Source organism: Pelophylax lessonae, assembly GCF_965119305.1.
Source record: "Pelophylax lessonae genome assembly, chromosome: 1".
Taxonomy (NCBI): domain Eukaryota; kingdom Metazoa; phylum Chordata; class Amphibia; order Anura; family Ranidae; genus Pelophylax; species Pelophylax lessonae.
Genome location: NC_138768.1, coordinates 383,123,081 through 383,150,040, shown reverse-complemented (window position 1 = coordinate 383,150,040; position 26,960 = coordinate 383,123,081). Strand labels below are relative to the sequence as shown.

The 26,960-nt window shown below is 41.1% G+C and overlaps 1 pseudogene across 1 annotated transcript in view; it reads right to left on the bottom strand.

The window, feature by feature from the left end:
- LOC309545761 overlaps positions 1 to 26,960 on the bottom strand; it is a 53,283-nt pseudogene that overhangs the window by 9,062 nt on the left and 17,261 nt on the right. Inside the window, exon 3 of the transcript in view lies at positions 7,342 to 7,462. The product of the transcript in view is annotated as an uncharacterized misc_RNA (transcript). The remainder of the gene's footprint in view (positions 1 to 7,341; positions 7,463 to 26,960) is intronic.

Here is a 26,960-nt window from a genome sequence, read left to right as displayed (position 1 = left end):
CCTATATTCACATCAGCCTGCTCCAGAGATCATCACTGTGTGGCCCTGCTTGCCAGCGTCCTAAACATATTATCCTTCACTAAATTTATCACTATGGCTAGGCTTGTACCCATGATACATAAATAGATGTTGCAATGAAGTGGCTACAGATGGTTACATAGGGGCTAAAAGCTATGTACTAAAACCTATGTTGAATAAATAATTGGTACAAAATCAATGAAACAGTCCCATATACCCATCAACTTTTAAAGTGACAACATTGTCAAAAAAAAATAATTCTTAATTATGGTTGGTTGAAATAGATGAACTTGTGTCATATTTCAACCTATAAATAAAAAATAAACCTCTGCATATTACTACTAACCTAAAAATCAATAAATATACACAAAATATATTATATAATACAAGGTAACATTTACATGACTCACCTTGCATATATGTTACTTAGAGTGTAACATACTTACCATTAACAAATTGGATATAAACGAGAGATAATGATATATATCAGTCAATTCACAAAAAAGACTGTAAGTTAAATTTCATATTCAAACTGAAGTGACTCAAGATATTTAAGATATTTATATAAATCCACAGTTTCTTTTCAAAATGTATCAAACCCCTCCTTCTAGTTGACAGATGCAATGCATGGATCTCATTCATTTTTAGTCCTTTAATACTACCACTGTGAATGTGCTGGAAATACTGAGATAAAGCACTATCTTTATCCTTTATTGTCCAATCCTACCTAGAGATGAGCTTTGGGTTTGAGTCAGACATGAGTTAAACCCAAACTCAAGTTGTTTGCAATTTGGAAAAATGGTGAACTAATGTTGCTGTTGGCACTGTAGCAATCAGTTACCAATAATGCACTCTCTGGCCTTGAAACTGGTCAGGTGGCTTATAAGGGCCAAATAGTGGTAGTTTGTTGGATGGGGGAGAGGGGGTGAGGGCTAAGCTACACAGTGCTAAACAGTCCTACTGTGTTACTTTACAGCAAATTTTAGGGTGGTGGACTACATAGTGTATAACCTTCCCCCATTGTGTTCATCGTGCTGTATCCCCTCTCTCTAAATCTCTGTCCTGTTGAATTTTTACTTATGAAGTCCTTTGAATGGGGACCTTAAATTCAAAAACAGTTATATCTTTATCATCAACGGTATAGGTAAATATCATATTTCTGTTATTACCATTTAAGTCGCCAATAAATCCTTCTAGTAGCTGTTTGGAACCTGTCCATAGGACAGCATGCCATCAGTGTACTGTAGTCATAGATACACTTAGCCTTACATAGGATGGTAATTCATACATCATACCCTTAATTTTAAGGTCTTTATGCTTACCTACATATTTCAATGGGCTAATGATCGCTGAAACTACCTTGGGTAGTCTCTATATTTTTATGAATCTTTGGAATAATGTAAAAGGCTGAAGTATTGTACTGGTCTACCTTTAGATACTGTATTTGAATCTATTATGTGTAATCAAACATTTCTCCTTCGCTATTTCCAAATAAAGTTCAAAATGTATGATAAATACCATTTGTAATTTGTGGCACAATTCAGCACAGAATTGGTTATATTAGAACAACATAATTTATTTACATATCAGACTAGAAAATATATTTTATTCCTTTTCTGATAGGTCTCTCAATTACACAGAAGGCAAATTACTTATTGTAGATACAAATCCTATGATAAAAATAGGAAATGACCTACCCTTTTTTCATTAATCTTAATGACTATGCCATTAGCCAATTCCATTTATTTTTAGTTGTAATTTTTAACACTCAGAAATAAGGGAGATTGGATGAACACTCTGGTCCTATTTATTTAACGCATCAATAGTTTTACCTGAAATACAGATAAACAAGTGCAACACAAGCAATAAAACACAGCATATGAATAGTATGCAAGACAGACAATACAAAGAATAAAAAATCCATAGTTCATGCAAAAAAGCAAGATAGCAAGAAGCAGTCCATAATTATCCACGTGTATAAAAAGGTATCCAGGCATAAATCAACCAACAGATGAGAAGTCCCTCCACCTACAGATAGATTGCTCGCTCACCTTAGCCTATAGACAGACCACTGAACCAACAGAAGGTCACAAGCGCTTGTCCCATATAGGGGGATGGATGAATGATGCAGCAGCACTGTCTTGGCACACAACGAAACACTCCTCTTGTGTAATAGCATAAAAAGACCCCCACAACAATATTATCAAGCACAGCTGCTCTTGTGTCGGCAAGACAGGATAGAGGCGGATGACATTATCAAAAGCAGCTACTCCCATACGCGTTACGTCCAATGGGGCTTCGTCAGCGGGGTGGGGCTACCCCGTCACTTTTACCTGAAAGTCCGGTCCACACAACTTCTTCCTTGCAATTACACATGTGGGACTGCACAGTAGGATCTGGAATATGATTCAAGCTGCAGTACTGACAAAAGGGATAACTCAGTATCTTCTAACACTCATATTTGCACTGAGGATAATTACCCGGGGGGGGGGGGAGACAACCTCAACATTCGCTAACACTATATATATATATATACACTCAAATCCACACATATGCAATGCACAATGTTTGTGACTGCAAGACACATATGGATCTAGCCTTTTGTGACCAACCAAATTATAAAAATCCCAAGAGATCCAATTTTACTTAATATACACTCTCTAAGTTAAAGTTGAGCTTCAGGAGAACTCTTGAAGCATATCTATATTCAAAAATAATGTAGCACCCTCTAGCTAGGTGCTGGTATAAATAGTTTTTTTCTTGATATTGTAGGTAAATTTTGCTTTGCTGGCAGCCAAGCCTGTGTTTAATCTGGGCCAGGGTTAAGTGACTCAGGGAAGCTGAATGACTTATCAAGCAGCACCTCTGGTACCTCACCCTACTTGCTGGAACCTTGGAGAAGTTTCCAGAAGAAAGGGGTGGGAGGTTAGGAGAAGCTGCTTGGAGTGTTGAGGAGGGCCCCAGTCCATTCCTAGCAAATGGGCTGGCAGGAGGCAGGCACCTCTTAAAAAACTCTGGTGTCATGTCAACAGGGGAGTCAAGTGGAAGATGGAGTGCTGATAAAGCTGTCGGTGGCCCTTGAGGGTGCCCCCTAGACTGGGGTGGTGACCTTGGGCCTGGGCTCAAGTGCTGGAGGTATCCTTTACAACACATGGAGGAATCCTTGCCTGGAGTCATGGGAGCATGTTTGAGGACAGCAGGAGTGAGATAGTCAGCATGCTCAGGAGGTCTCCATGAGAAGTCAGCCGGGTGGGCTGGTGAGTGATCAGTCTGGGAGGACTGTGGGATGTAACCAGGAGGGTTAGTGGAGGAGGCAGCTGCAGCCAGGAAGGCTAGCAGTGCCTGAAGAGATGATGCTGGGATCAGTAGCCACAGGAATGTAGCTGGACACTGGACCTTTCTCTACACACAAAAGTGGCCCAGGGGCCCTGCCTTTAACCACTTTACCACTAGAGCATTTTGCTGTCTTACGTCTGGGCCACTTTTTGCGATTCGGCGCTGTGCGACTTTAACTGACAATTGCGCGGTCATGCGACGCTGTACCCAAACGAAATTTATGTCCTTTTTTTTCCCACAAACAGAGCTTTCTTTTGGTGGTATTTGATCACCTGTGCAAGTTTTTACTTTTTGCGCTTTAAACAAAAAAAAAGCGTTTATTTTGAAAAAATAACAATATTTTTAACATTGTTTTATATGAAATTCCCCCCAAAAAAGATGTAAAAACCAATTTTTTTTTAATTTTTGGCCAATTTGTTTTCTGCTACCCATGTTTGGTAAAAAAAATCACAATAAGCGTATTTTGATTGGTTTGCGCAAAAGTTATTGCGTTTACTAACTAAGGGAAAGATTTATGTCATTTTTGGTGGGTTTTTTTTAACGAGTAATGGCGGCGATCTGCGATTTTTTTGCGGGACTGCGACATTGCGGCGGACAGATCGGACCCTTGACTGACATTTGTGACACTTTTGGGGGTACCAGTGACATTACTGCAGTAATCAGTGCTATATATATGCACTGTTACTGTAAAAATGACACTGGCAGGGAAGGGGTTAATTTTATTGGAGAGGGAGGGGTTAATGTATGCCTGGTGCTTACTGACGTGTGGGGGGGGAGGTGACTGAGTGACACAAGGACAGATCCAGGGTTCAGCTATGCTGAACCCTGAAATCTGACCCTGTCTGTCACTTAGGAGATCCGCCCGCTCTCTTTACACAGGTGGGCGGATCTCCAAACTAGATTCCCCGACGATCGGGGAAGAGCGGCGCCGAGAGAGGGGAATGTCTGGTGACGTAGACCTACGTCACCAGATGATAACGAGCCACTGTGCTGCAGTAGCAGCACAGTGACCAGTGGTAAAGCGGTTAAAAAGCTTTTGCTTGATCTGGCTGAGTGTTTTACCAGATTCATCAAACAGTGTTCCAGCTGGGTCTGGGTTTAGTCTGCAAGCAAGTGAGTTCTGGAGGAAGAGGAGTGTATATAGACTGTATATAGGAAAGTTGTCCCTGAAGAGTTCTGAATGCAAGTGGGCATCCTATAATTTTCACATTCCCTTTCCAAGTTTTATCCCCTCAATAAAACATAAAAACAAGCACTGGACTGTTTCTTGACTCTGGGATACTGTGGAGATTTGGTGTGCCAGGCTGTGCAGGGTGGGGAATCCCAATTCACCAGCGGCTCCTACGTGGGGTGAGCTACAATAAAATATAAATAATATATTGTAGCTTTCCAGTTTTTAGATGTGGTGGCTAAATTAGTTTATTTTTTCATGTTTTTTTCTCCTTTATTTTCCCCTGGTGACCATGCCCAGCAACACACTTCATGTGCTAGGGTGACAATGCTCACTCATTGCACTGCATTCTATTAAGGAGCAACATCGTCACTTTATGCTGCTCTCCTGGTATTCTAAACTCCTCATATCCATTGCATAGGGAAGACTATTCTTTACAGAAGATAGCAGGGAATAATGATAACATTGTCTTGAGTTCAGCACACAAAAATGGATAAAAACACTGAATTTATGACAATATCAATAGGTATTTTTCAGTACTCTGGAAAAAAGTCTACAAAAAGAATGTAGGATGACATTTAAGGAGTGTAAGCTGCAATATAATACACTTTTTTGGGGGGTTTTAGATATCTTTTAACCGCTTTCCAACTGTATACTGTTTAAATATGGCATGGCAGCTCTCCTGCCAAGGATCACGTACCTAGTATGTGATCCTGGTCTTCTGAGTCTGGGCGTGCATACGTGCTGCCGGCGACCTGCTTCAGCTGTGATTAGACATTAGGCTCAATGTCTGCCGCCACCCACCGATCATTAGGCAGAGAGCCAGAACACAATCTGCCTATGCAAACAAGGCATATTGCCATTCTGTCAGCAGGTAAGGCATTCGTGGGGACACAGATCTATGCTTTACCGTAGTAAAATCACCTCCCCCCACAGTGAGAAAACACATTGTTAGGCACACGTTAACCCCTTACCAGCTAGTGTCATTAGTACAGTGGCAGTGCATATTTTTAGCACTGATCACTGTAGTAGTGTCACTGGTCCCCAAAAAGTGTCGAAAGTTTCAGTGTCCAATTTACCCACAGTCCCACTATAGGTCGCTGATCGCTACCATTACTAGTAAAAAATAAATAAGAATTCCATAAACATGTCCCATAGTTTGTAGACGCTAAAAAGTTTGCGCAAGCCAAAAAATATATGCTTCTTGGATTTTTTTTACCAAAAATATGTGGCAGGATGCCTTTTGGTCAAAATTTATAAAATAAATTTGATTTTTTACATTTTTTTTTTGGATATGTTTTATAGCAGAAAGTAAAAAAATATATATTTTTTTTTTCAAAATTGTCGGTCTTTTTTTGGTTTATAGCGCAAAAAATAAAAACGGCATAGGTGATCAAATACCACCAGAAGTAATCTCTATTGGTGTGAAAGAAAGGACATAAACTTTATTTGGGTATAGCGGCAATTGTCAGTTAAAATAAAGCAGTGCCGTATCGCAAGAAATGGCCTGATCATGATTGGGTTAGATCTTCAGGAGGTCAAGTGGTTAATGATGGTGACTCTCAGCCAAACATGTTGACCACCAGAGCTTGCAGTGTTGATTGCGAGGCTTGATTGGAGGTACCAGAAAAAACCACACCAGTCCTGTTTATAGCGAATAGATTCCCGAAGCATCCTACGAGCGGGGGGACGGTATTCCCATCCATACCGGCATCCTTTTGTACAATTTACCACTTACCAGTGCCAGACTCCAAGGGGCCATCCGGTAAGTGTGTGGGGCATCTGGTGACGGATTTTTTCTCCCTCTTCCTCACTTGCATTTAAGGATGCATTCCTTCAGGCACCAAGCACTTTAATACACTGGGATGATTTGTTGCACAGTTGCACCGGCACCTTCAAGCTAAAAGGACTATAATTTATAATTTTATGCTTTATATGGAATATGCCATTGTGGTATTTATAATTGCATAGAAACTTTGTTTGCACCGTCACTTTATAAATTTATTTGATTGTGGTATATATCATATATACGTTAGCATTGTCACTTTATGATATAATACTGAATATTTTTTAACAGAGATATTTATTTTTTGCGATTCACCTTTGAATTTGCACAGAATTTTGAGCGCTGTCTCCTTTTGGTTTATCAAGTGGTTAATGAAGCAGCTCAAATATATTGGGAGATTTTTTACATACCGAAAGATTTGTAATTTTGGTTCTTCTGGCTTCCGGGATCATTGGATGCGGATTCCCATACATTGACAGCACTCTGCTGGCTGTTACACATGGCTCTTCTGGGCATATTGCCTTCTAATACATGGGTACAGACAAGCCGTTTTTATCTTTGTTCCTGTACGTCTGTGTTTGGCTTTTTAATACTATTAAACACTGAATAATGCTGTACTTAGTTGGTGCCCCCTTGTGTTCCTTTTTGTGTTCTTAAAAAGATTATTCTTGTCTCAGGTGGAGCTGCCTTCTGGAGTGTGATACTCATCCTACCTGCTTGATCCCATTGACTCTTTATGCTATGCTAGTGGACTTTTACTGCAACCCACAGACTGCTTTCTCATTGTAAGCATGTTATTTTTTATTCATAGTATGTTTTATATGTTAGAAGATTCTTACACGTGGATAGTGGATCCATACCTGTTTTGCGCCATAATAATACTCTTTTTTGTAATTTTGTCCTTCCAGATTTGAGGTTTACGAAGGACAGCACAGCCAGGTTGAAAAGCCCTGACTTTTCTCTGCTGCATTTAGGGAATATCACTAGGTCACCTCTCTGCCCCAGCCTGTTGAGAATGAAGAAGTCTCACCTCAACCGACTCATAAGATCACCCCTGAGATCAACAACCTGTTCTCTGCTAATTGTCAGTGCCTGTGCATGTAATACACCTGATTTGCTCTTTTGCTCTCCCTCTCTCGGTTCAAGTGCTACTGTAAAGGAGATTACAAGAAGTTACTACCAAATACACATACATCTCTGCAAGATTTAATGATTTTTTTTTTTTAAATCTGCCTGGGATTCAGCTATAAGTGCATGGTGTGCACATTTCACATTACTCTATATGGAAGATACACTGAACGCTGCTTATCAACAGAAAACAGAACTGAATCAATCAACAATTTCCCTTATATCCACATGTGCTACTTTACCAAGATTCTGAGCTGAGATTATGGGCATCAAGTATTTACTGACATTGTTGAATCAATACACTTAAATCTTTTTTTTCTAATTCTTTTTTTTTTTTTTTTCAGTGTACCCAGTCATACAAAGCTTGCAATTAGTGTACAGAAAACAGAGAACAAAATGCACATCTACATCAGTATTCTCAAAACATGCTGACAAAAACATTATCACATAGGATATTATATCCATTTACTCAATATCAACAATACCACTGAGTCAGTAGAAGACTTATTCTGTCGGATTCAGGTTACTCATGTGTTTTTTTGTTGCTCTCCTTTACCATGGGTAACTATCTCTAAATGACTAATGAAAATATACTATAGAAATGAGGAATAGGTGACTTCCAGGGTCAACATGGACCCAAAGAAAGTCTTATAGAAAAAAGCATTCCTCAAAATTAAAAAATTGTAAGAGAGGGATGTTTGTGGAGGAGGTAAGGGTATATGTGCATGATTGCCACCGAGCAAAAACTTTAATTCAGACCAAAGTAGTACCTTATGTCCTATCTTTGTATAGGATGTCTCCCTATTCATTTAATAAGTGAATTCAGTAGACTATGGTATTCTGCCAAGGATGTGAATTCAGTCCAAAAGTACAATGTTTTATGAAGTTGTTCTTCTCTATGATTTGCTGTAGCCATAAGGCCTTGTACTCTATTGCCTCTTTCCTACCAGACTGTGTAGAAGAAGTATCTACCCACAGCTGTTCCTGCTAGGAGAGCCACATGAATCTCTGATCCCTGATCCATTAATATTGCCTGCCTACAGTACCACTTGGTCACCGCAGGCCGCTTAACCCTCTAGTCATAATTCCCGATCTGTTACTACTGCCTGCCTGCAGTGATACTGGGTCACCTCAGGCCACTCAAACTCTCTGTTCTTTGGTAGGGATGAGTTTTTGGTCTGAACATGAGCTCAGACTAAATATTTGCTGTGTGGACATTCATCTCAATGGTTTCTGCTGTCAATGGTATCTAAGGAAGCAGTAGGTGCTTGCATCTGCTGTGTCCCTACTGTGACGAATACGGGTATCAGACCCCTGGCCTTCTCATCCACCTCGTGACCAAAGACCAAGCAATCTCACACCCTGCCATCACTTGCGTAACAATGCCACTCTCAGCTGCACCCAGCACACAGATTGTCCAGCTTGCGGGACCACAATCTAGATGCCAGCAGACTGAGAGCGATTGTCACCGGGTTAATTAAACGATTAACCCTTTCACTGCCACCACCGCTACGTTTGAGCTTATGATTTCACAAATATCAATTATGACTTTAGAATAACCGTCTGTAACACACACTGTCACCTGACCAGAATGTTTCAGATAGGTTAGCCTAAACAGTACAAATATCAATTATGACTTTAAAATAACTGTCTATAACACACAGTAGCGCACTTCAGGAGGCAGGCCCGTTTGGGTCAAGTTGCGTTTAAGAGCTTAGAGACAAAGTTTAACACTTTTCAAAATAAGGTTTAATTATAGAAAGGTTAAAAATTGGTGCGAATAAAAATATTTACAGAAAAATGGGTTACAAAGAAATGGAGACACAATATACAGCAATTTAGAAATAGGAGAATAAAAGAATGAAAATACTTGCATTAAAACGGTCCTGGTATTACCTTAAGTTTCAGAGTTGAACAGGAATGTTTGGTTCTCCTTGGGGCGGTGTTATGCCGTCGATCTTAGGATGAGAACTCAGAACTCTCTCAGTTCCTGTGTTTTTCTCTGACTCTCCAGGGGGCGTCACCAGAAGACCTTAGCCAATAGGCTCTGAGTCTTCTAAACTGCTACGGGACCTCCCCGTTTGACAGATTAATAAAAGCACTCATATCTTGAGAATTGAAACGGTTTACACGCTTGACACCGATATCTTATTTTCCGGTTTGGAATGTCCTATCTTTAGACACTAAACATGGGGTATTTCGGACTAACCTCTGCCCTGTACGCCCTTGGATCGCTAGCTTGCCTTTCCTCGGCATGACGGTGTCCGTGCTTGGACTTATTTCGATTGGTATTTTATGGGGAACCCAAATATCTACTTTTTGTTAATATGTTATGTTTGGTTAAAAAGATATGAAGTTTCATGTTCAACTGTGTCATTTTCCGAAATGACCAAGTAGCCATATGCTGAGTTCAGATTACAAATTAACTCTTAAAGCATGAGGAGACTGAATGTCTGCTTGGTCAAAGCTTGTGTATGGTAAAGGTGTGAAAAATGTCAGCTTAGCAGGAACCTGGCATATAGTGACCCAGGGGGTCATTAAACTGCCAAAAGGCTGGAGGATGAAGCTGGTAAGAATGACCCATTTGGCTTTAACACTGTCAACTAAGCTTGTAACACAAGATGGATGCCTGTGACAGCGCCTGAACGAAATGGCGGCTTGACAAACCAGAGTGCCGACGCAAGATATCATTACACCTACCAACCATTGACATCACCTGGCCTATTCACTTACAGGGCCATAAATCTCCTCCTTAACCTTCAGCAATGTAGAGCCATGTCAATCATGATGCCTGAAGCCCACCGACTCACTGAAAGAAAAAATGCCACCTGCTAACACAGGTCTGAACCTGATGACTGCTTGTCTGCTATTGACAGCTTTAGTGGATGACAGCTGATATATACAAAAGGACATGATTTGCGGGATAATGTCATTGACATATATGGACATGACTGCATTTGGTCAATGACGTCAGAAGATTGACCCTGATAGGGTTTTTCTAACTCATAAATGCCTGTTAGCATTGTACATTTTTAATGAGGAGTTTGTCACTAAGTGGTCTTTTCTAGCTGTGCATCTCTCCATCTCTTGCCCTAACAAGGCACTTGCTATTTCATTTAAGGGTGTTCTTTTATTTAAGGACTACAATGATAAGAGACTGGAAGCTCTTTCTAGGGCCATTTTCTTTTCAAAAGGGTCCACCTTGCACCTGATTCTAGTGGTAGCTCTTTTATGTCAAACCATGGATGACTAGGCTAAGTCTCTTAAGCATGATATGACTAGTGCAGACATTGAATCATTGATCACATGGACCAATTGTCATTGGCTTTAAATTTACACAGCAACATATTTCGTTCCCCATTGAACTCCATGAGTCCGGCGCCCCTGCATGTAGATTAGGGGGTCGGACGCATGGATGGGGGGCGGCGCCCCTGCGCCCCTAAGGAACCGGCCGCCACTTTATATATATATATATATATATATATATATATATACAGTTCTGCTCAGAGATTCACATACACTGGCAGAATTTATGATTTCTTGGCCATTTTTTAGAGAATATGAATGACAACACAAAAACTTTTCTTTCACTCATGGTTAGTGTTTGGCTGAAGCCATTTATTATCAATCAACTGTGTTTACTCTTTTTAAATCATAATGACAAGAGAAACTACCCAAATGACCCTGATCAAAGGTTTACATACCTCAGTTCTTAGTACTGTGTATTGCCCCCTTTAACATCAATGACAGCTTGAGGTCTTTTGCGGTATTTGTGGATGAGGCTTGTGGATGAGGCTTACCATCTTCTCAGATGGTAAAGCTGCCCATTCTTCCTGGCAAAAAGCCTCCAGTTCCTGTAAATTCTTGGGCTGTCTTGCATGAACTGCACGTGTGACATCTCCCCTGAGTGGTACAATGATATTGAGGTCAGGAGACTGAGATGACCACTCCAGAACCTTCATTTTATTCTCCTGTAGCCAATGACAGGTCGACTTGGCCTTGTGTTTAGGATCATTGTCATGTTGGAATGTCCAAGTACGTTCCGGGCTGATGAATGCAAATTTTCCTTCAGTATTTAAAATTTTCCTTCAGTATTTTTTGATAACATACTGCATTCATCTTGCCATCAATTCTGACCAAATTTCCTGCGTCTTTGTAGCTCACACATACCCAAAACATCAGCGATCCACCTCCGTGTTTCACAGTAGGAATGGTGTACCTTTCATCATAGGCCTTGTTGACACTCCAAATGTAGCGTTTATGGTTGTGGCCAAAAAACTCAATCTTGGTCTCATCAATCCAAATAGCTTTGTGGCAGAAGGTTTGAGGCTTGTCTCTGTGCTGTTTGGCGTATTGTAAGCGGGATACTTTGTGGCATTTGAGTAGTAATGGCTTTCTTCTTCTGACTCGACCATGCAGTCCATCTTTCTTCAAGTGCCTCCTTATTGTGCATTTGACAATTCTTTTGCTTTCCCCATGACTCAGAATCCAGAAATGGCAGTGCAGCACTGGATGAAAGATGCAAGGGTCTGTCAGGAGTCCAGAAACTCATTAACCTTTTATACACACACACTAATTACAAGCAAACAGATCACAGGTGAGGATGGTTACCTTTAACCGCTTGCCGACCGCCGCACGACTATTTCTTGCGGCGGTCAGCCCCTCACAGGCAAAGCGACGTAGGACTAGGTCGCTAGCCTGTGAGGCTCTAGGGAGCGAGCGCGCGCCGCCGAAGGCGCGCACCCGCTCCCGCGCGCGGTCACGGACCCCCCCCCCCCCCCGTGCGCCCCGTCCGTTACACCGGAAGAAAGGCAGGCGGCTAATGTAAACAAAGCCGCCTGTCATTCTTCCCTGTGTAAGAATGGAGATCACACGGTTCTACTATGTAGGACCGTTGATCTCTGTTCTTACACTAGTAGCCACAGCCAATCACAGTTAGAATCACGCCCCTAGGGACACACTTAATCCCTCCCTCTCCAATAGAGTTAACTCCTTCACTGCCAGTGTCATTTTTACAGTAACAGTGCATATGTATAGCACTGATTACTGCAGTAATGTCACTGGTAAGCCCAAAAGTGTCAAAAATGTCAGTCAGGGGTCCGATCTGTCCGCCGCAATGTCGAAGTCCCGCAAAAAAATTGCAGATCGCCGCCATTACTCATTAAAAAAAAAACCAACACAAATGACAAAAATCTTTCCCTTAGTTAGTAAACGCAATAACTTTTGCGCAAACCAATCAAAATACGCTTTTTGCGATTTTTTTTACTAAACATAGGTAGCATAAAACAAATTGGCCTAAAATGTTAAAAAATTTTGATTTTTACATTTTTTTGGGGAATTTCATATAAAAAAATGTGAAAAATATTGTTATTTTTGCAAAATTGACGTTCTTTTTATGTTTATAGCGCATGATCAAAAAATCGCACAGGTGATCAAATACCACCAAAAGAAAGCTCTGTTTGTGGGAAAAAAAGGACGTCAAATTTGTTTAGGTAAAGTGTCGCACGATCGCGCAACTGTCCGTTAAACTCACGCAGTGCCGAATCGCAAAATAGGCCCTGGTCAGGAAGGGGGTAAAATCTTCCGGGGCTTAAGTGGTTAATAGCCATTCAAACCCCTTTGTGTCAACTTGTGTGCATGTTATCAGGCCAAAATCACCAGTGTATGTCAACTTTTGATCAGGGTCATTTGGGTAGTTTCTGTTGTCATTATGGTATAAAAAGAGTAGACATAGTTTAATGATAATAAATGGCTTCAGCCAAACACTCGCCATGAGTGAAAGAAATGTTTTTGTATTATCATTCATATTCTCGAAACAATGGCCAAGAAATCATAAATTCTGCCAGGGTATGTAAACTTATGAGCACAACTGTATGTATATATATATATATATATATATATATATATATTTTTTTTTTTTTTTTTTTTTTCACTTCTATTGGTTGAATTAGTTGGACTTGTGTCTTTTTTCCAATCCAATCCTTCGGGATGCCTGACTTTACATGCACATGAACTTTAATGGCAACCTAGTTTTAGTCCATAGGGTTGGCCCACCCTTTACAGCTATAACAGCTTTAACTCTTCTGGTAAGGCTGCCCACAAGGTTTAGTAGGGTGTCTATGGGAATGCTTGACCATTCTTCCAGAATCGCATTTGTGAGGTCAGGCACTGATGTAGGACGAGAAGGCCTGGCTTGCAGTCTCCGCTCGAATTCATCCCAAAGGTGTTCAATCAGGTTGAGGTCAGGATTCTGTGCAGGCCAGTCAAGTTACTCCACCCCAAACTCACACTTACATGGACTTTTTATGGACCTTGCTTTGTGCACGGGTCCAAATAATTTGGTGGAGGAGGATTATGGTGTGGGTTTGCTTTTTAGGGATTGGGCTTGGCCCCTTAGTTTAAGTGAAGGGAACTCTTAAGGCGTCAGCAAACCAAGACATTTCAGACAATTTAATGCTCCCAACTTTGTGGGAAAAATTTGGGGATGGCCCCTTCCTTTTCCCAACATGACTGCCCACCAGTGCACAAGGCAAAGTCCCTAAAGACACAGGTGAGTGAGTTTGGGGAGGAGGAACTTGACTGGCCTGCACAGAGTCCTGACCTCAACCCAACAGAGAACCTTTGGGAGGAATTAGAGTGTAGACTGCAAGCCAGGCCTTCTTGTCCAACATTATTGCCTGACCTTACAAATGCGCTTTTGGAAGAATGGTAAAATTCCCATAGACACACTCGTAAACACCGTGGACAGCCTTCCCAGAAGCGTTGAAGCTGTTATAGCTGCAAAGGATCGGTCAACTCAATATTGAACCCTGCAGGCTAAGACTGGGATGCCATTAAAGCTCATGTGCGTGTAAAGGCAGGTGTCCCAATACTTTTCACAATATAGCGTATATATATATTAATGCATACTCATATACATAAATATACATACATTCCTATATATACAGTATATACAATCCTATACCAGTTGATCCAGAAGAAGGCAAAAAAAATAAAATAAAGCATGATCCAATTTGCTCCAGCAGGGGAAAGATTCCTTCCTGATCCCCCAAGAGGCGATCGGACATTCCCTGGATCAACTTTGCCTATAAATATTAGTATCCAGTTATATTATGTGTATCTAGGAAAGAATCCGGGCCTTTCTTAAAACACTCTACTTAGCTGGCCAGAATCAGCTCTTGAGGGAATCTATTCCACATTTTCACAGTCTGCAAATCCACCAACATGCCTTTCTTGAAATGAAGGTGCCCCTTCATTTTCCAGCATGAGGAGACATGCTGGCTTTTGCAGATACTTGGAAGTCTTGCATTCCTAATGCTTTTGTGCACAGAGGAGGGGGCCTTCCCCTTTTTGCTTTCTTACCTCCAATCTTGCTGGGTCTCCTCAGTGCCTGGCCAATATCCATCATGTGTACTCTGGACTCCTGGGCCATGGGGTTATTAGGCCCTGGTGCAGAACACTTTCAACCTGTTCACTGTTCCAAAGCCTATAAGCCTTAATTGAAGAAAAATAGACCTAAAATAGGGCTATCTACCGTGCTTGCTAAGATAATAAAACATAAAATTGTGCAATTATTAAAATACAAATATATGTGCATATGTGCAAAATTATGTGCCAATCCAATACCAAATTCCTACAAATCCATACATAAATTAATTCAAGTCCATCTTGTATTACAAAGATAAATATATAATTATATGTGAATATCAAAATATCAAAGATATGAAAAATATATATATTATAAATTATTTCCAAAGTTCCGTGATAGTTCTTTTCCTAAAAAAACTTTTTGTGCAGGTGCTTTCATAAAACTCAAACGGTGACTGATAAAAGTGCAGGTGCTAGATGCCTTCTTCCCATGCAGCAATTTATAAAATGGGTAACTTACCAGATGTAGTGGGTCTCATATACTTTACAGCACTGAGACCAATCAAGCTTGAATGGCAAGTTCTCTTTAAGGTCCTCCTATGCTGCTAATGATTTTTCCTTCCTCGCAGTTCACAAGGCAGCTCATGGTGTCAATATGAAAAGAAGATAACGGCTCCAGATAATGTAATATTGTACATCGAAGTTTATTCCCAAAATAGTAATATGACAGAGTTTCAGCAGGATCCGGCAAGGATCTATTGCAATACTGTCCGTGACAATCAGTGAAACCATGCAGAGTGGCGAGCGGGGGTAAATCCGGCTTGTGTTCCAATGGGTCACATTGTGCGGTCCACGTACTGACGCGTTTCATCACATCCGGTGACGTTCTCAAAGGCAAAAGCCTTAATGCTTACATTTGTGTCCAAAATTTCTGGATAGATGAGATCTTTCTGAGCTTTCAGTGGACATAAAGGTTGCCTAATTACATGTACACATATTTCCGGTACATCAGCACTCCCTATGTTTTGTGGTGGAGTCCTTGCTTCACCAGATCATGGACCTTCCATTTGGCCTGTCCTCGGCACCTCAGGTGCTTACCAATGTGCTAGCTACAGTGTTGACCCTCTAAAGCACTGCTGGTTTTCTTGCTTGTGGAAAAGCTGGCCAACCATATTTTGAGGAAACAGTTGGTGAGGGCTTTGAAGGACAACATGTCCAGAACTGTTCAAATGTGATAGAGGTTCAGATGAAACCCTCACCTGCAAATGTTTGTCCAACCCATCACTTGGAAAATCTATGGCCAGATCCTTCTGACTCTTCCTGGCTGCAATACAACCCCAAAGCATGATTGATCCACCCCCATGCTTAACAGTTGGACAGAGGTTCTTTTCATTAAATTCTGTGCCTGTTCTTCTCCAAATGTACCTTTGCTCATTCCGGCCAAAAAGTTTAATTTTAACCTCAACGGTCCACAGAACTTGTTTCCAAAATGCATCAGGCTTGTCTATATGTTCATTTGCAAAGTTCAAACGCTGATTTTTGTGATGAGGACATAGAAGAGGTTTTCTTCTAATGACTCTTCCATGAAGACCATATTTGTACAAGTATCTCTTTATAGTGGAAAGGTGTACCACAAATCCAGTGTCCGCCAAATCTTTCTGGAGGGATTGTGCAGTCAAACGTGGCTTTTGAATTGTTTTTCTCACAATCCTGCGAGCTGTTCTGTCTGATATTTTTCTTGGTCTTCCAGTTCTTGCTTTAACTTCCACTGTTCCTGATGACTACCATTTCTTAATTACATTCTGAACAGAGGATATTGACATCTGAAAACTCTTTGCTATCTTCTTATAGCCTTCTCCAGCTTTGTGAGTGTCAACTATTTTCAGTTTCAGTTTTCTAGACAACTGCTTAGAAGATCCCATGGGGCTGATTGTTGGGGCAAGGTCAGATGAGTCTGGGCATTTAAAACCTTTGATATTGACATCACCTGGTCTTCCCAGGCGATGATTGAGAACAATCCATGACACTGGCAGGTCTCAGCATTGCAAAGGGGGCAGTGCATGCTATAAATTCTGCAGGGTGCCCAAACTTTTGCAGACGCCATTTTTTTGTTTTTCTGTAATTTTGAAAGTGTCAGTGATGGAAATAAAATCTAACTTTTGTTGACATATTATAAGAATGTCTAATCTGTAATTTGATGCCTTTTGGAAATTTTTCCATCTTTCCTTGGCTTCTTTATGCACATTAATACACATTTTTACCTGGGGTGCCCAAACTTTCGATCCCCAATTTATTGTGATTTTTTTTTACCAAAAATATGTAGCAGAAAACAATTGGCCTAAAATGTAAAAAAATTTAGATTTTTACTTTTTTTTTTTGAGAATTTCATATAAAAAAATGTGAAAAATATATATATTTTTTTCAAAATTGTCGCTCTTTTTTTGTTTATAGCGCAAAAAATAAAAATCGCACAGGTGATCAAATACCACCAAAAGAAATCTCTGTTTGTGGGGAAAAAAGGACGTCAATTTCATTTGGGTACAGCATTGCACGACCGTGCAATTGTCCGTTAAAGTCACGCAGTGCCGAATCACAAAATAGGGCCTGATCATTGAGCAGCCAAATCCTCCGGGGCTTAAGTGGTTAATGACCAGGCCACTTTTTTCAACTTGGCACTGCATGATTTTAACTGACAATTGCTCGGTCGTATGACACTATACCCAAACATAATTTAGGTCTTTTTTGTTCCCACAAATAGAGCTTTCTTTTGGTGGTATTTGATCACCTGTACGATTTTTATTTTTTGCGCTATACACAAAAAAGTGCGACAATTCTGGAAAAAAAAAAACAATATTTTTCACATTCTGCTATATAACATTCCCAAAAAAATGTAAAAATCAAAATTTTTTAACATTTTAGGTCAATTTGTTTTCTGCTACATATTTTTGGTAAAAAAAAATCGCAATAAGCATATTTTGATTGGTTTGCGCAAAAGTTATTGCGTCTACTAACTACGGGAATGATTTATGATATTTGTACTGTTTTTTTTTTTTCTTTTTTTACTAGTAATGATTGCGACATTGCGACGGACAGATCGGACCGCTGACTGACATTTTTGACACTTTTGGGGGGGACCAATGACATTCCTACAGTAAAAATATGCACTGATACTGTAATAATGACACTGGCAGGGAAGGGGTTAACATTGTGGGTGATCAAGGGGTTAAATGTGAGCCTAGGGGAGTGATTCTAACTGTTGGAGGGCATGGCTTTTGAAATTACCATAGAGACCTGTGTTCCTATAAAGAAGGATCACAGGGGCTCTATGATCATTCCAGGGAGAAGAACCATTCTTCTCTCTCAGCGGGGAACGATCGCAGGTGTCAGGCGGCAATCGGAGTCACCTGCCCGCTGCATCGGCTTCCCCGCCCCCAAGCCTCCTGCTCGCGACTGACGTACAGTTATGGCGGTTTGCGCAGGAGCAGCGGCCTGCCACAGTACATCTGCGGCGGGCAGTCGTAAAGAGGTCAAAGGTAGAATTATGTTGTTTCTGGGAGCTCTAGTATTCTAGATAGAACAACTTACTGTATTTTTCTCCATTCAGCATCTACAAAAAAGAGTTTACACACAATAACTCCAATAAACCTAAAATCATTACATTTTTGGCTATTTTATATAATGACTCTGAATGTTAAATGTTCATTACTTATTGAAAATAAATAAGTAAAAATGATTATTAGCAATTAGTAATCAGTAAGTAAAATAATAACAGCGATCTAAAAACACTAGCCAGGAAGCTGAGTTATACATACTATGACTCTGTAAAATTTCACATTTTTATTAATATTATCAATTAATTCAAGAAGCTAAAATACACATTTGCAAAAGCCCTGAATCATCTTCATCTGAAGTATCTCATCATTAAGGCTTTGGAGCAGAGTTTTACAATGGGCACTTCATGTTTCCATATTTAATACCAGTGGATATTTGCAAGCCCTCTCAAAAACCTTTTACTTACTTGCCCTCAGCAGCAAATGTTGAATACTGGTTTATGTGTTAATTGCATGAATCATGCCGTATTTCCATCTGCTTCTCTAAAGCAGACAGACAAGTATGACATTAGTGTTATGTTTTAGTTTAATGCCCTGCAATGTTGCCAGACTCAGCCAATTTAAGTGTCAGCAGTTTAGAATAGGAATCTTTGTGCTAAAAGTACAAAGGGAGTCTATGGCCATTTAAAAGTTTCTATACATGGGTGCAACTATGAATGTCTAAGTATATACCACAAAATGTTATTAAAGAAACCATACCATAGAAAAAGTCTTAGATCCTTGAGTTCAGCTCATGAAAAATGGGGGCAAAAACAAAAGTGTTCCGTTTATAATTTTTTTCAGTATACATATAAAAAGGGACTTTTGTAGCTTTTTTTTTTCTAGATGAAAAATGGAATCCTTAACCACTTAAGCCCCGGAAGATTTTACCCCCTTCCTGACCAGGGCCTATTTAGCGATTCGGCACTGCGCTACTTTAACGGACAATTGCGCGGTCGTGCGATGCTGTACCTAAACTAATTTGGCGTCCTTTTTTTCCCACAAACAGAGCTTTCTTTTGGGGGTATTTGATCACCTGTGCGATTTTTTGATCATGCGCTATAAACAAAAAAAGAGCGTCAATTTTGCAAAAATAACAATATTTTTCACATTTTTTTATATGAAATTCCCCCCAAAAAAAAGTAAAAATCAAAAAAAATCGCAAAAAGCGTATTTTGATTGGTTTGTGCAAAAGTTATTGCGTTTACTAACTAAGGGAAAGATTTTTGTTATTTTTGTTGTTTTTTTAACGAGTAATGGCGGCGATCTGCGATTTTTTTTGCGGGACTGCAACATTGCGGCGGACAGATCGGACCCTTGACTGACATTTTTGACACTTTTGGGGTTACCAGTGACATTACTACAGTAATCAGTGCTATACATATGCACTGTTACTGTAAAAATGACACTGGCAGTGAAGGAGTTAACTTTATTTGAGAGGGAGGGGTTAAGTGTGTCCCTAGGGGTGTGATTCTTATTGTGATTGGATGTGGCTACTTGTGTAAGAACAGAGATCAACAGATCTACATAGCAGAACCGTGTGATCTCCATTCTTGCACAGGGGAGAATGACAGGCGGCTTTGTTTACAGTAGCCGCCTGCCTTTCTCCCGCTCTAACGGACGATCGTGAGTGGGGGTCCGTGCGGGGGGTCCGTGAGCGAGCGGGAGCGCGCCTCTGGCGGCGCGCGCTTGCTCCCTAGAGCCTCACAGGCTAGCAACGTAGACCTACGTCGCTTTGCCTGTGAGGGGCTGACTGCCGACGTAAATCGGCAAGTGGTTAAACAGGCAGACTTGTAGGCATTTTAGTGCTATATTGAAAGACATAGCATATTTCTAGTATACACATATTTTAAGTTTTTATTGCACTATTTATCTCTCCTGACAGTTGTCACTGGAACAAGTGTCCTAGAAAATTACTTTTTTTGCCTGTGGAGCAATTATTGCCACAACTGGCCTGTGCAGCTTTGGGTTCACACAAACTAATCCCCCTTTTATTTTAAATAAGGGGGTACATTACATGTAGGTTTAAGGCACAGTCACATTTACACAGGTACTAAAAATGTAACTTTGTTCAAGTTCAGCAAAAAAAGTAATTCTGGCATAACACTATTCAAAATTTTTAAATCTCCATTGAAAATGAAATTAGTAAATACAGCTCAGTAAGCATCTGCTTTTAGCCAGACACTTTTATTGATGTGGCCATAATGTCTGTAATATACGTTTATTAGAAATCAAGGAAGCTAAAATTAAGGCAGGTATAGATCCTAAAATAGATCTTCATGAAGCAATCAAGTAACTGCTGGCCTGTGTCAGAGCTTTTAGATATTCCACATATTGAAACAAGGGACAAAAAAAAAAAAAAAAGTTCTCACAGAAATGTTACAGCCAAAGATGGTGCAACTTTTGTGGCAACCAACTCCTGGCTGCAAACACCAGGAAGGCCTTGCTGATTACTGAAGATAAACAAGAAACAGAAACAAGTTACAATATAGGCGGTAATCAAATGCAATGAAATAGAGGAGCCTGGAACGCACAGGGAGAACAAGGCAAGCCAAAATCTGAGCAGAGATAGACAGAAAAAGGTAACTAGAATAGGCTACAGAGACTACATTTAGTACTAGCAATGGGTTTATAAGATAGTGGAGAACTGACGGAGGCCTGAGGAAGAATGGGAAGGGGAAACTATGCAAGGACAACTATCACAGCAAGGAACACAAATATAGAAGTTAAAGTACAGTATAGAATGGATTCAAAAGTGACAGCAAAAAAGGTCTATCAGAATGAAGAGCAATATAGAAAAGCTGGGATGTAGATTCTTCACAGTAACGGTTGGGTTCCATTGATCCAGAAGGGTTCATAGAAAATGTCAGACTAATGTCACAAACAGCAAAGTGAAACCCCAGACCTCATATGTGATGACAGGAGGCATGAAGGTAAATGCTATTTTCACACATAGTCATTTAAACCACAATCATATTATGTTAATAATAATCTGGTCATATGATGCAAAATATCCATCTCCAATCCAATGAGTTCTTTCATAAAAAGACAGAAACCATGCATGCCTGCTATCGTGGCCTCCAGAATAAGAAAATGGTTATTGGGGGTGGTAAATCCTGCCCTCTATCCATACAAGTCATGATCTACTTATATTTGAGCAAGATCATGTATACATCTAGGCCACTCTGCAACCAGCATGGTATATGTAAACAGCTCCACTCCAGTTTTCTGATCTACTATTTTTATGAGTAACCTTTATGTGTAAATACAGGTGCAGAACTAGAAAACTAGACCCTATTATAAGTTTTCCTTATGGTACCATGAAAGATCGCTTCACTTGCACCTAACCTTTTCAGCCCCTGAAAAATAATGTAAAAGAAAGGTGAATTTTAGTTTTTGTCACCGCATGGTCAATGGGAATCTATTTCTGTAAGCTTCCATAAATATTATACAGGACCGTGCTGTACAATGGCATTTTACTTATAAATGACTCTAACATACAGTGTATTATGGTAAATCACTTCCAATGTCGAAATTGAAATAGACAGTGGTACTGTGGTATGCAGCTTCACAAGATGCATAGCGGAAAAGATAAATTTGCTACATGCACATTCCACTCAAAGGTCAACATCAGCAAAAGAAAACAATTCAAACTTCTATCTGCATTAGAGTATTCATGGACCATAAACTTTACAGCCTGGCAAAAATCCTAGCAGTATAATTGAGATCTGCCCACACAACCTAATTTATTTGTCAATTTATTCTTTATCAGCATGAATGGAAAGACTCATGTCTTTTATTTCTCAAACTTTTGGTGACAGTGGAATTCTCGGGTCCAAACACTTTTAGGAAGGAACATATTTATTTTCAGAAGAAATTAATTCTTAAAGTTAGAAACTGAAATACTTTATCAGCAGTAAATTTAGATAAATTTGCAAATGATCCCAAGAAAAATGTTGACACTTTGGTTAAGCAATCAATAAACAATCAATAAAACAATATAAGGCAATCGGAGGCTGTGAAATCTTTAATCAAAAATCACTGTATATAAAGAAATGTAGTAACCGCCCTAATGGGAAAAGAATAATTAGCAGCAACTTCAAGTGTGCCCACACCCAAAACAGAAGGAATATAAAAAAGTCGCGCTGAATGTTCAATAATAGAACAAATGAGTGTCCATATATAAATCCTCGTCATCCCCCTGAGCGTCCAGGAAGTGCGGACGAGCGCAGCCGTCCGGCGGCTTACATTATATGCGATAACGTTTTCCTGCATGTGAGTGAATTTCTTTGTTTATTTAATAAAAGTCTCTTGGATTTTACACTATGGCGCCCCCTTTTGCTTTATGGTGGTTATATCCATTTGGAATTGTTTCCTTGAGCAAAATTTGTGTGCGCAATCTTTTTGGGAGTCCGGTAAGAGGCGTTATGATCGGTGGTGGATAATACACTTGTCTGTCATTACTGTGGATTTTATGATTATCTTAATCACCTTCTGGTAAGGAGTAGGGATGATCGAACTTTTGAAAAGTTCGGTTCGACCAGAACACCCGAACTTCACGAAAGTTCGGTTCGGATTTCAGAACCCCATTGAAATCAATGGGACCCGAACTTCTGTAATCAAAAAACACCATTTTTAAGCCCTAAAACCCAATAAATGCCCCTAAAAAGTGCCTAGGGCTCTGGGTTATGCCCCAGGGACTATTAATCACACAAAAAAAAGTTCTTAAAAATTGTCGTTTTTGATAGATAGCCAATTATTGAAAAAATTAAAAAAAAAAAAAAAAAGAGATTTCTTTGGATTTAGTGTCTGGGGGGTCTAAAAGGTGTACCTGTGAAGTTTCAGCTCTGTAGCATGTCCAGAACCAGAATTACAGCATACCAAACCTTCAAAAATGACTTTTTTGCTTAACCGCACCTTTCTTTTGCTCCTAATCAACGGCTCAGCCAATGTGTATGATGGGGACATAATGCAGTGCACTGGGAACAAGATTAGAGTTTTTTTTGGAAAAAGGTGCTGTCTCTTTAAATGTGCATATAATTAACGGGTGTATTTCCACAATGGGGCTTTTATTACCAAATGTTTCAAGAAGTCCAAAGATGTATGTAATTGCACTTTATTTCATGTAAAATGGTGTTTGGTGCACTTTAACTTGAAATCTCACAAGAAACAGACATATATGCACGGATACATTGAGGGTTAGGGGTAGGGGCCACAATGTAGTGCAGAGTGAACAAGATTAGAGATGTTTTGGATGAATACTGTTGTCTCTTGACTTTGAATAGAAGTAAAGGATGCTTAAAAATTGGGCATTTGGTGGTGCGGACGATGCCTTGACACCATATCCCTATGAAAGTGCTGGTAATGAAAGCAATAATTTCCTTTGTAAGGAAAAAAATTACAATGATATGCATCTGTGTGACAGGTGCGCAAAATTTGTTGTTTGGGTGTTGGCGGAGCCATACCACTGTAAGCCCAAAGAGCTGGTGTTGAAGAAGGCGTAAAAATTATGAAGGTGTGCACCTGTGGAACAGGTGCGCAAACATGGTAGTTTTGGTGTTGGCGGAGCCTCCCCACCATAACCCCAAAGAGCTGGCTTTGAAGGAGGCCCAAAAATTGTAAAGGTGTGCACCTGTGGAACAGGTTCGCAAACATGGTAGTTTTTGTTTAGCATAGCCTCCCCACCTTAACCCCAAAGAGCTGGTGTTGAAGGAGGCCCAAAAATTGTAAAGGTGTGCACCTGTGGAACAGGTGCGCAAACATTGTAGTTTATGTTTTAGCATAGCCTCCCCACCTTAACCCCAAAGAGCTGGCGTTGAAGGAGGCCCAAAAATTGTAAAGGTGTGCACCTGTGGAACAGGTGCGCAAACATTGTAGTTTTTGTTTTAGCATAGCCTCCCCACCTTAACCCCAAAGAGCTGGTGTTGAAGGAGGCCCAAAAATTGTAAAGGTGTGCACCTGTGGAACAGGTGCGCAAACATTGTCGTTTTTGTTTTAGCATAGCCTCCCCACCTTAACCCCAAAGAGCTGGTGTTGAAGGAGGCCCAAAAATTGTAAAGGTGTGCACCTGTGGAACAGGTGCGCAAACATTGTGGTTTTTGTTTTAGCATAGCCTCCCCACCTTAACCCCAAAGAGCTGGTGTTGAAGGAGGCCCAAAAATTGTAAAGGTGTGCACCTGTGGAACAGGTGCGCAAACATTGTCGTTTTTGTTTTAGTATAGCCTCCCCACCTTAACCCCAAAGAGCTGGTGTTGAAGGAGGCCCAAAAATTGTAAAGGTGTGCACCTGTGGAACAGGTGCGCAAACATTGTCGTTTTTGTTTTAGCATAGCCTCCCCACCTTAACCCCAAAGAGCTGGTGTTGAAGGAGGCCCAAAAATTGTAAAGGTGTGCACCTGTGGAACAGGTGCGCAAACATTGTCGTTTTTGTTTTAGCATAGCCTCCCCACCTTAACCCCAAAGAGCTGGTGTTGAAGGAGGCCCAAAAATTGTAAAGGTGTGCACCTGTGGAACAGGTGCGCAAACATTGTAGTTTTTGTTTTAGCATAGCCTCCCCACCTTAACCCCAAAGAGCTGGTGTTGAAGGAGGCCCAAAAATTGTAAAGGTGTGCACCTGTGGAACAGGTGCGCAAACATTGTCGTTTTTGTTTTAGCATAGCCTCCCCACCTTAACCCCAAAGAGCTGGTGTTGAAGGAGGCCCAAAAATTGTAAAGGTGTGCACCTGTGGAACAGGTGCGCAAACATTGTCGTTTTTGTTTTAGCATAGCCTCCCCACCTTAACCCCAAAGAGCTGGTGTTGAAGGAGGCCCAAAAATTGTAAAGGTGTGCACCTGTGGAACAGGTGCGCAAACATTGTCGTTTTTGTTTTAGCATAGCCTCCCCACCTTAACCCCAAAGAGCTGGTGTTGAAGGAGGCCCAAAAATTGTAAAGGTGTGCACCTGTGGAACAGGTGCGCAAACATTGTCGTTTTTGTTTTAGTATAGCCTCCCCACCTTAACCCCAAAGAGCTGGTGTTGAAGGAGGCCCAAAAATTGTAAAGGTGTGCACCTGTGGAACAGGTGCGCAAACATTGTCGTTTTTGTTTTAGCATAGCCTCCCCACCTTAACCCCAAAGAGCTGGTGTTGAAGGAGGCCCAAAAATTGTAAAGGTGTGCACCTGTGGAACAGGTGCGCAAACATTGTCATTTTTGTTTTAGCATAGCCTCCCCACCTTAACCCCAAAGAGCTGGTGTTGAAGGAGGCCCAAAAATTGTAAAGGTGTGCACCTGTGGAACAGGTGCGCAAACATTGTCGTTTTTGTCATAACCAAAATGAGGTTCTGTGAACGTAAAGAGAATGAGAGGAGGGTTTGAGGGTGGCACCATGGTCCAGGCTTAAACTGAGGCTCAACTGCCACATCACAACGATAGCCTAGTCTACAAGGTCTGCATCAGGTGCATCAAAGCTTGATATCCACGACTGATTCATCTTAATGAATGTCAAACGGTCGACTGAGTCGGTGGAGAGTCTAGTTCGATGGTCTGTGACGAATCCTCCTGCTGCGCTGAATGCCCGTTCCGATAGGACACTGGAAGCAGGGCAGGCCAACAACTCCATGGCATACTGGGCCAGTTCTGGCCAGTGGTCTAATATTAAGACCTAGTATGCCAGTGGATCGGATTCGTCACATGAAAAGCCCTCTGTGTCACTTTGTGCCCTCACGTAATCGTCCACCATGTGATGCAGACGGTGTCGATGCGATGTGGCAGCTGAGAGGCCTGGGCGGTGAGGACTAAAAAAAGACCGAAAGGCATCCGTCAACCGCACGCCTTCTCCAACGCTCCTCTCGTGACCACCAGTAGAATCCATGGTAGGTTGTCCCCGCCCCTGCACCCTACGGGAGTCGGGGAACATGTTCACCAGATTCCTCTTGAGACTGTCCTCAAGGGATTTGATCCTGTGGACTCTATGGGTGGATGGGAAAAGCTCCGAGACTTTACACTTGTACCGGGGGTCAAGTAGGGTGGCCAACCAATAGTGGTTAGTCTATTTAATGGCCTTGATTCTGGGGTCCTTTCGCAGGCTCTGGAGCATGATGTTTCCCATGCGTCGCAAATTAGCGAAGGCCTGAGAAGCTGACTCCTCGGGGTCACTCATAACGACATTATCTTCAACGGGCTCCTCCTCCTCCCAGCCACGTACTACTCCAAAGTGTCCCGAGGGAGTCAAACTAGGCCTTGCAGATTGCCGCATGTCTTCCTCCTCCTCCTCCTCAAACCCTGCAAAAGTTCCCGCAGAATCGTCCTCCTCCTCCTCTTCCACCCCTGGATCCTGCTTGGGCCTCTGGGAGCTAGGCATAATGGGGTCAGGATTCTCAGGATAAAGGGGGCCTTGAGAGGCAAGGAAGTCCTCCTCTTCCTCCTGCTGCTCTGCCTCCAGTGCCCTGTCCATAATGCCACGCAGAGTGTGCTCCAACAAAAACAGTACCGGTAGGGTGTCACTGATGCATGCGCTGTCCCGGCTGACCATCCTTGTGGCCTCCTCAAATGGCGAGAGGACAGCGCATGCATCCTTAATCAAAAG